The sequence below is a fragment of the Pundamilia nyererei genome, unplaced genomic scaffold (genome assembly GCF_000239375.1).
Source record: "Pundamilia nyererei isolate P.nyererei 1_Seehausen unplaced genomic scaffold, PunNye1.0 scaffold00063, whole genome shotgun sequence".
NCBI lineage: Eukaryota > Metazoa > Chordata > Actinopteri > Cichliformes > Cichlidae > Pundamilia > Pundamilia nyererei.
The window spans coordinates 1,909,541-1,918,868 of record NW_005187464.1 but is presented as its reverse complement, the minus strand read 5'-3'; positions in this window follow the sequence as shown (position 1 = coordinate 1,918,868).

The window sequence follows — 9,328 nt, the reverse complement described above, 5'->3', positions numbered from 1 at the left end:
TTTTTTTATTGAAATTTGTTTTCTTTTTAGCCCCTCTGTATTTTTAGTTTAGTGCTTTAGGTTTTTTCTTTTTCTTTGTTTTTTTTCTTTCCATCTCTCTTCCCCTCCAGCAGAGCACACGAGCTCTGTCGGTTGAGTTGATATTACGGCTGAATGGATTCTGTATAGAAAAATGGTGAATAAAATAAATTAAGAACTGTGTAGTGAAACATGAATCCTGAAGCGCTTGATCTAAAAACACTTTGTCTCCTTTTAACCCCTCTTCCCCGCCCCCTTTGCTCCTCTCCCCCCTCATTCAGGATTCTGCTGTAAATAAACATGACTCTAACTGTAACAAGAGTGCATCTCTTTCTTTGGGTCCATCTCCTGTGTTGGTTTGTCATACATGATCGGTAGTGCCATTGAAGAAGGGGGAGAAAAAAAGGTTGTGCTTCGACTTAGGTAGCACTTGATTAGGCACACGTTAAATACAGGGTTGGTCCTTTTTGACATGAAAGCATTGCACAGTTTTTGCACATCCATGAGGCAAATCTCATTTCATCCAAAATGTGCTTCATTGGAGGTCATTCAGTACAGTGAACTCATTGCCAAGTTATGAAACACTGAGGTGATCTGAACATTGTGAATGGGTGTGTTATCCTCCTGGAAGCAACCATCAGAAGATCAGTGCACTGATCCTAGTGGGATAAACACGGTCACCACCAATACCTCAGGTAAGCGGTGGTGGTTAAATGATGCTCGGCTGGTACTAAGGCACTCAGAGGGTTGCAAGAAAATCTCCCACACTATTACACCACCACCAGTTTGAACTGTTGATGCAAGGCAGGATGTATTCATATCCCAAATTCTGATCCTACAGTCAGAAAGTTGCAGAAGAAATTGAGACTCATCAAACCAGGTGAAGGTTTTCCAATACTGTCCTGTTCTTCATGCGAGCCTTAATTGTAGCTTCGGTTTCCTGCTCTCAGCTAACTGGAGTGCTACCCAGCGTGGTCTTCTATGGCTGTAGTCCATCACCTTCAAGGTTCGACGTGTTGTCCATTCAGAGAGGCTCTTCTGCATACTTCAATTGTACTGAACAGTTATTTGAGTTGCTGTTTCCTTCCTATCAGCCTGAAGCAGTCTTGCTATTCTCCTCTGACCTCTGATAATAAAGCATTTTGTCTCAGAAAGCTGCAGCTCACTGGATATTTTCTCCTTTTCAGACCATTCTCTGTAAACTCCAGAGATAGTTGTGCGGGAAAACCTCAGTAGATCAACAGTTTTCTAAAATACTCACACTTGCCTCATAGAAAGTTCAAAAGTTACTTAAATCACCCTTCTTCTCCATTTCTGATGCGACAATTTGAACTCCAGCAAGTGATCTTGGCAATGAGTAAATCCACTGAATTGCTGCCATTTTATTAACTGATTGGGACAGTTATACAGGTGTGCCGAATAAAATAGCAGGTGAGCGTAATAAACGTTTTCCTATGCAACAATTTTACATGACATGCTGACTAAATAATGGGTGTCACACTTTTCATCAGCTCTGTGGTGTAAATCATCAACTCACACCAGAGATGGATGATGAAGGCATCAGCAGTACAACCAAGTAAAGGTAACAGATATCGAGCAAAGAAAAGACTGTTTTTGAAGTCACCCCCCGCTGAATTCCAATATACGGCGTTTAAAAGAAACCACTGGAGGAAACGTCTGTGTCAGCATCCTGTAATATCCACAAGGTCCACTGGCAGAACAGAAGCCAGCTAGAGTTTTGGTCAAAGTAATATACCACATATAATCTGTGCCGGAGTCTTCACCCAAGCCTCTGCTCGCGTTTATGCGCACCCTATGGGCGCAGTGATGTGGTTTGTAAATTGGTAGAAAGAAAATAGTTCCCGTGTGAAACTGCTCACAGTAAGAATAGTGGATTATGATTTCTATTTTATGATGTACACTTTGGAGAAATACTTTAGCTAACAAACCTAAAAAAAAAAAAAAAAAAACTTACAGGTTTTCCCATTTACGTTAGATAAAAATAAAGAAAAATATGTTGTCAGCCTAGAAACAGAAATTTCAAGCCATTTTTAAGGTAGAATGCATGCACTGGTGATAGATTCTGGCGGTTTTCATATGCAGCTACAGAATCGACCCCATATCTTCCTATCGAAAATGAAATTTTCCATTAACTATCAGTTGCATAATTCTCTGCAACATGAACATCGCCCAGCAGATGGCAGCAGAGCACAAATATCTGAAAACCCTATGACACCAGTCAGTTATGAAAGGTTTTTACTCCTAAACTCAGCGTGTGTATTTTCACTTATTGGCCGATGTTATAAGCTTGTTTTCCATTGTATATGAGCAGCTTTCACCCAATGTATCAACACGCAGATGAGCCGCAGCGTTTACAGTTCACATTTTCACAGCCAGGCTACATTGGGAGAAGCAGAAAGCTGCAGAATCAAACAATCAAAGAGAGAAATCATCCCTTGATTAAGCAGTTAACAGAAATGAAAGGTGTGCTCTCATCAAAGTACAGTAATTGGTTCCTGCAGGGCTCCGTAGGGAGATCTTAATGGGGGGAAATGGCTGCCTCAATGACAGACCAAAGACGCTGAGTCAAGAGTTTACAATAATGTTGAGATCTTCACTCCGTGCTTGTGTCTGTAGTGGATGTGAGGCATTTTGTCTGATCTGCTGTGGCAGATCAGCGCTAAAATATTTGAGTACGAGCAGGGTCAGGATTGAGCTCCAACGTTTATGGAGAGGAAGCCAATTTACTCTAGCAGGGACCAGTTTAATGAAAAGATGCTGGTGTAACATTTGGCTGAGGTTTCGTGCTAAAAGAAACGGCTCCATATTGAGTGCTCGTCATTGCTTAAAGACACCCAGAAGACCTTCAAACTGCCATACAGATGAACAGGCCGACCCACTGACTGACTGATTGACTGGCTCGGTGGATAGGTGTATGGTGTGGATGGTGAGGGGGTGGATGAAGGCCAGGACACTGAATGCGTGGCTGGGGGAGGTTTTTTGGGGGGGAAGGTCTCTGAGGTCAAAGCAGGCAGGGTCCATCCCCCTCCACCTATTGGCCAGAGCAATCCACGATTCCTGCACAGCTTTGAAGCCCTGAAGTGGACAGAATTCCACCACAGTCATGGGGATTGTAGCATGTCATTTGTAAGATATTTTGGCGAGATGGTCCTAAAACTCGGGAAGCTGGCCCTTGCCTGGAATGCAGGGTTTTGTATTTAGAGGCGCTCGTACCGCTCTCTCCTTTTGATCCTAAAATTAGAGACATGCAGGTCAAGACACAGTCCCAATTAGCCAGCAACTGCTGTAGGAATCAATCCTTTGTTTTAATTTATGGGGACAGAAGATCAATAAAATCCAATGAACTTTCAGGATATTTGTCTAGTACTAAGTGTGAAAGCTGCACATGAAATAGAGACAAATGTGGATATAAGCCTCGCTGGTGTGTCTTAAGGAGTGCCAAACACAATTCATATGAAAGGTTTTCCAATAATATCAAAAATATTTGGATGAATTCTGCACAAGAGTTTTAAAAAACAATGCAAAAGTCACGAAAAACGGATTTGATTGGGCATAACTAATAAAAAACAACAACAAGCCTATATTAATCTACGCAACACTGTCAGTATGTATATTAAACTGAGTATAAAGTCTATATGTATTCATTGTCCATCTTCAGAGCTTCTCTGTTTCAGAGGTTGATTGCACTTCCTCAGTCTGCACGGCACATCTGAGCACACATAGTAATTTCACCTATCATTACAGGAAGACTCATCTAAGCAGTAAACATCTAATGAGGGAAAGCTCATAATAAATTTCAGAGTCAGTAGCAGATGAACTCATCCAGTGCGGGTAATTTAAAAAGTGCTGGTATTCATTGGCAGTGGCCCCTTAACTCATTTTAATGGCATAGAGGTTCCTTCCCCTTCTTCTTCTCCTTCTTCTCCTCTCCTCAAACCAGGCATTCCTGGCTTGTTTAAATAAGGCCTGCCTGCCTGCCTGGGCGGGGGTGGATTCCCCTCTGGCCCTTTGCCCTTTGACCTAATGTGCATTCCGTATGTAAAGTGAGGAATTCCTCTGAAGTTCAGCTAATGGGGTTGAGTTTTTTCATCCTTTGGACTCTGCTCCTGCACTCGCCCGGTGGAAGTGAGGGGGGGGAAACAAGCCTGACGTAGCCTTCGCTGTGAGTTATGGACGAGGTTTGTTGTTTGTTGGTGGTAGGAGAGGAATCGATGTCTCCCACCCGCAGGTTTTGAGCTTCAGTAAGTTTCTGCAGTGATCCTCATGACTAATTGATTTAATGGAGGGTGCTGTTGAATGGAGGCATGAAGGTCTGTGGGAGCTGAAGGCTGTTTGGTGCTTCCACTCCCTGCTACCACTACAGCTCAGCTGTTGGGTTAATATGATGACAATAAAATTATTACTGATGCATTTGAGTTTTTTCCCCGTTATTTATTCCAAGGGGGGCTGGGAGTCTCTGGGTAGAGGGGACAGATTGAGCCCCTTGTGGCAAATTTGTGACACTGAGCTGTATAAATACAAACAGAACATGTGTCAACAAGCAAAATCACAAATTATTAACCTGCGCTGACATGATTCATAGTAGACTGGTGAACAGTTTCTATCATTTTTAGTCGAGCACTGAAAGGCATTTTGTTTATTTTTGATATCCTCTTTACTTCTTCATAAACTCCACTCGTCTTTTTTAAAAACTACCAACTTTACTAACTTTAATAACCCTCACCCTAACTTTTAGAAGACCGCCATAAACCTTTGATCACTGGTTTGTGGTGCATGATGATGTAGTTGTGACCAGCTATAAGAACATTTTTTGTAAGGTTTGTAGGTCTCAGTATCCAATTTTGTCTTTTTGATTCCTGAAGCTGAGTAATTTACATTAACGACGTTATCATGATCTCTATCAGAGAAAAAAATGATGGTTCTGCCTTCAGTCAAATTTCTATTCACCAACTTTATTTATTGTGTGCTTTGTCTATTTTTTAACAAACGAATTACACGTAAAACAAAAGTATAGTGAAGGCGAGGGAGTCTCTGACCGTAAGAGTACGAAAGGTGCAATTAAAACTTTGAGCGACTTAATACATGTGCATGCGCAATGTTTATTCACTATTTCCTTCCACTAAATATCAAAGTTATTGCCATTACATGGATATATGGAGAACATTTTTGAGGTGAACTGAGGAGCAAAACGAAAAGTATTGTGATTACACTTACTAAAGATATAGTTCAAATGTTATATATGATATGGAAATGTATTAAAAATGTGAGCTTTCTTTAAACACAAAGGTAGGTTCCAGACAAATGTGCACACTGCTGTAGATTCTGACTTTACTTATGAGACATATAACTGGCTATTAAAGGCTTTTAAAACTCCAGTAATGGAAAAGCTACATATTAATCACAGATACAGGGCACATGAAAATCTTTCATATTAAATTGTGTATTAAAGCTGCTGCCTACAGCTATTTCCCAAAACATATAACTAATTAGAAAAATCATGTTTAGAACAATATTTTTGAACAGCCATGAGGTGTCAAGGTGGTAAAACAAAATTCCAGGAATGCTTGTGAGCTCCTTAAAGCTCTTAAAACACAAAATCAGGGTTAAAGATAAAGAAGAGGGGGAAATGTGCCGCCTTGTGACTTATTCTTTCACGTGTCCTGCCCTGTGAACTTTTGGGTCATCAGATAACGAGCCATCAACATTTGTGATTACATTTCTCAGGTAAAACCGCGGCACAGAGCTGAAGTGATGAAGTGTAAGTGAAGATGGATCGTGGGCTCCTTTGCTGTTGTGCTTTAGGAGCCATGCGTACTGTTGGAGAAGCTGTAAAGGCTGTGCCACCCACACAGCTGGAATGTCATGTATGCAGTCCATAGAGTCTGTTTCAAGAAAGAGGAGAGAGGGGGGAGGTGAGGTGGGGAAACCTCCTTTAGGAAGGGAGCCGGTGCTCGAGGTGGGGTCTTCTACTACTACGTCTTCCACTACTAGCACTAATACTACTGCTGCTACTTCATAAAAAAAGATGAAGCAGAAAACACCTCTCTCCACTGACCAAAACCTTCTCCATTAACCTTTTTCTGTGTGTGGGAAATTATCAATGACGATCCATCACAGTTGTTTGGTCTTCAGCCGACGAGAGGCGAGAGGAAATGTTGAGGGGGAGAGACACGTAAGATGGAGGGATAGGGGGTTGGTAGAGGTTAAAGGGCAGAGGAAGAAAGGAGGTACATTTTCGGAGGATGGGAGGTTGGGAAAAAGAGAGGGAACAATAACTCCCATGTTTAAAAGGCTTTTCTCAACCCCCATGACACCTCACACAGGCAGCAGTTTAAAGTCAGGCCTTTTTTTTTAGCTTTTAGCTGGTAATTTTCTCCCAAGCTCGAGCTCAGAAGAAACATTTTGTGAAAAATGAAACATTTTTTTTATGTTTAAAAATATGTTTTTTGCTTCTGTTATTTGCTTAATGAAAGGAGGATTTGAGTGCACCACATCCTGTGTTTCTATAGGTGTATTCCTTCTTTAATGTCCTCTAGATTAACCAGTTTAATTAAGGTGTAGCTATCTCTGTTTTGGGAAATACTGATCTTCTAAATGTTTTTTAAAGTTAAACCAAAAAAAGAAAAATAATTGGAAAAAATCTGATAAAACTGAATTGTTTGATCCTTTTAACTCGTGGTTTATTTATTAAATTATATCAGACGTAATTAGCTCAGAAAACATCAGCCGTAAATGTCAGAAATGTAGATAAAATGTCCTAAAAGGTGTAAAATTAACTGATAGATGTGTCAGGAACTGCAGTATATATGTGCATAAATGAACGGTGACATTATTGGTGTGTTTTCAGTGATAGCTGCTTTATCAGAAACTGTAAACAAATTTGCTTTATTAACAGTTTATAGTTTAAACCTAAAATGTAAAGGTTGAATTGTGGGATCCTCGTAAATGTGAGTCAAACACTGTATTTAAATCAGGAAACACATGTTTGAAATAATCATAAAACATGTGTTGTTTTAGTCTTTGTTATTTACAGAATAAATTATTCAGTTCTGTAAATCTCTTAAATTACAGTTATTAAAAAATCCAACTGGATTTCCCTGAACTGAAGAATACAAATCGTCATATCTGAATTAAACACAGATGAAAATCAGCCTTTGGTGACCACAAACCTGATTTGAGTTTAGCTGTAAAATGATTTAAATTGTCCAATCAATAAATGTCTTTTATCTCCTTTTGTTTGATGTTATTTTATTTCAAAATATAAATATGTAATTGTGTCACATTTTAAATGAACAAATCTGAAAAGAAAGTATCTCTTTGTACTTTCTAAATTTGATTCCTTTTATTTTACCAAAGGTAAACCAAGTGTGAACAGAGTCTAATGAAGTGTATTCAGTTTTATAATCTTACAAAATATATACATATAAATTCATTTTAACAAATAATCAAGTCGTATCATAGATTAGTCGTTGCTGTGTCTTTGAAACAGTAAAATGTTTTTTTTGTAAAAGTAATTATGTCAATCCTGTTAAATACTCATTAATCTTTCCTCAAACATTTTTGAAAATATGCTTATTAATAATAGCAATAATAATAATTCATTTTCACTCCTTGTGAAACCAGATTTTTATTTTAAATCCAGCCTGAAGCAGCAATGAATCAGCTCATTTCTCCAAATTGTTTCTGAAACTGTCTATTTCATTTTAATAAATTAATTTCTTTAATGTGAAAAACAGGTCTATTTCATACATCCACCTAATATGGATCCACTCATTTTCACATATTGCATGTCAGTGTTTTTTAAACAGATTTCCAGTGTTTCTGGTGTATTTATCAGATTCATTAAAACGGATTTCCTGTCTGTCTGTTTCTATTTGGTTATGAATGAGGACAGAAACAATGTGTGAAAATGGGCTTCAGCAGCAGTGATAAAATCAGAATATATATACCATAATTGGTCTTTATGATCAGTTTCAGAGGTAGTAATAAACGTTGACAGGACTCGGTCCAGCATGCGAACAGTCACAGGAGGGGAAAAAAGCCTCTCTGTGTGGATTCAGATGGGACATCACTGGCCCAAGCCTTCACCGGATCCATCATGCCTCGCCTTACATCAAACATATTTTGCCGACTGGCTGCACAATCAGATCCCTTCTGAGTGGGCTAGAGTCGGGTGGGTGTGTGGGGAGTAAAAAGTGGGCCCTCTCCCACTGGATAATGCCATTATTTCAGCTCCTCTGGCCAGGAATGCCAAATTTCACAGCCCGCTACTCCTCTCTGTGCGTCAATCAAAGCTCTGCGAGGGGCCGAGGCGCCCAGTAGGTCCGCCTCCAGCACCGTGTGATCCGATCCAAGCATTGACCCCTCACAAGCTGATCCATACAGGCTAATTATGGATATTCTTTAAAAGAAAAACTGTCGTAGTGGTTTAAAGCCTGTCCAAGTTGAATTTATTATTCTAATTTCTTTTAATAAAGGTTGCATATCGGCGCCCACTATGGACTACATACTACTTCCGCCTTCCTGTCATAATTATATTAAATCGATTATTTTAAATTTTGGGTCACTCCTGATGGTCTGATCCGAGCTATCCAAGCCGTGAGAATAAGCTGGACTTAGTCCACATTTTAACTAATGAGAAGCTTACTGTCCCCTCAGAGACCAATTACACACCAACCATAATCTCCTTTATAAGCGCACAAAAGGTTTGTGCGCCACGCAGTAAACGCAATAATTAGTGATTAAGTATCCAGATAATGTGCGGGGCAGATGATGAGAAATTTGTGAATGGGAAACATTTAATCAGGTATTCGTTGTACGCTGTGACGATTCCACGCCCGCAGCCAATCCCGTGCGCGCTGAAAATGTCGAACACGCCGAAACCAAACCAATGGCGCATCATATAGCAAAGACTAGCGCAAGAAGAGGCCAATCAGCGGGAGGCATGCAAACGAGGAATTTGCTCCGGCAGGCTCTGAATGTCAAGTAGTCAAAGATGGAGTCCGGGTCTGCGAGGCCGTGTGCTTGTGCATGGAAGACTTGCGATTTTTTCTGACTCTCCGAGCTCCGCAGATTTGATCCGTATCCACCCGCAGCCTCGCAGGATGACGGCTCGAATCCTCAAACTAGCGGAACGCGAAGTGTGGTTTGTGGAGAGGGCTGCTTTTCTTTGTTTTATGGACAACTTTTTCCCTTTTCTCCCCCCCCCCCCCCCCTTTTTTTTTTTGCCCATAACGGATTGTCCCTCCCTGGCTTGATACTATTCATGATTTTGGAGGAGGAGGTTATG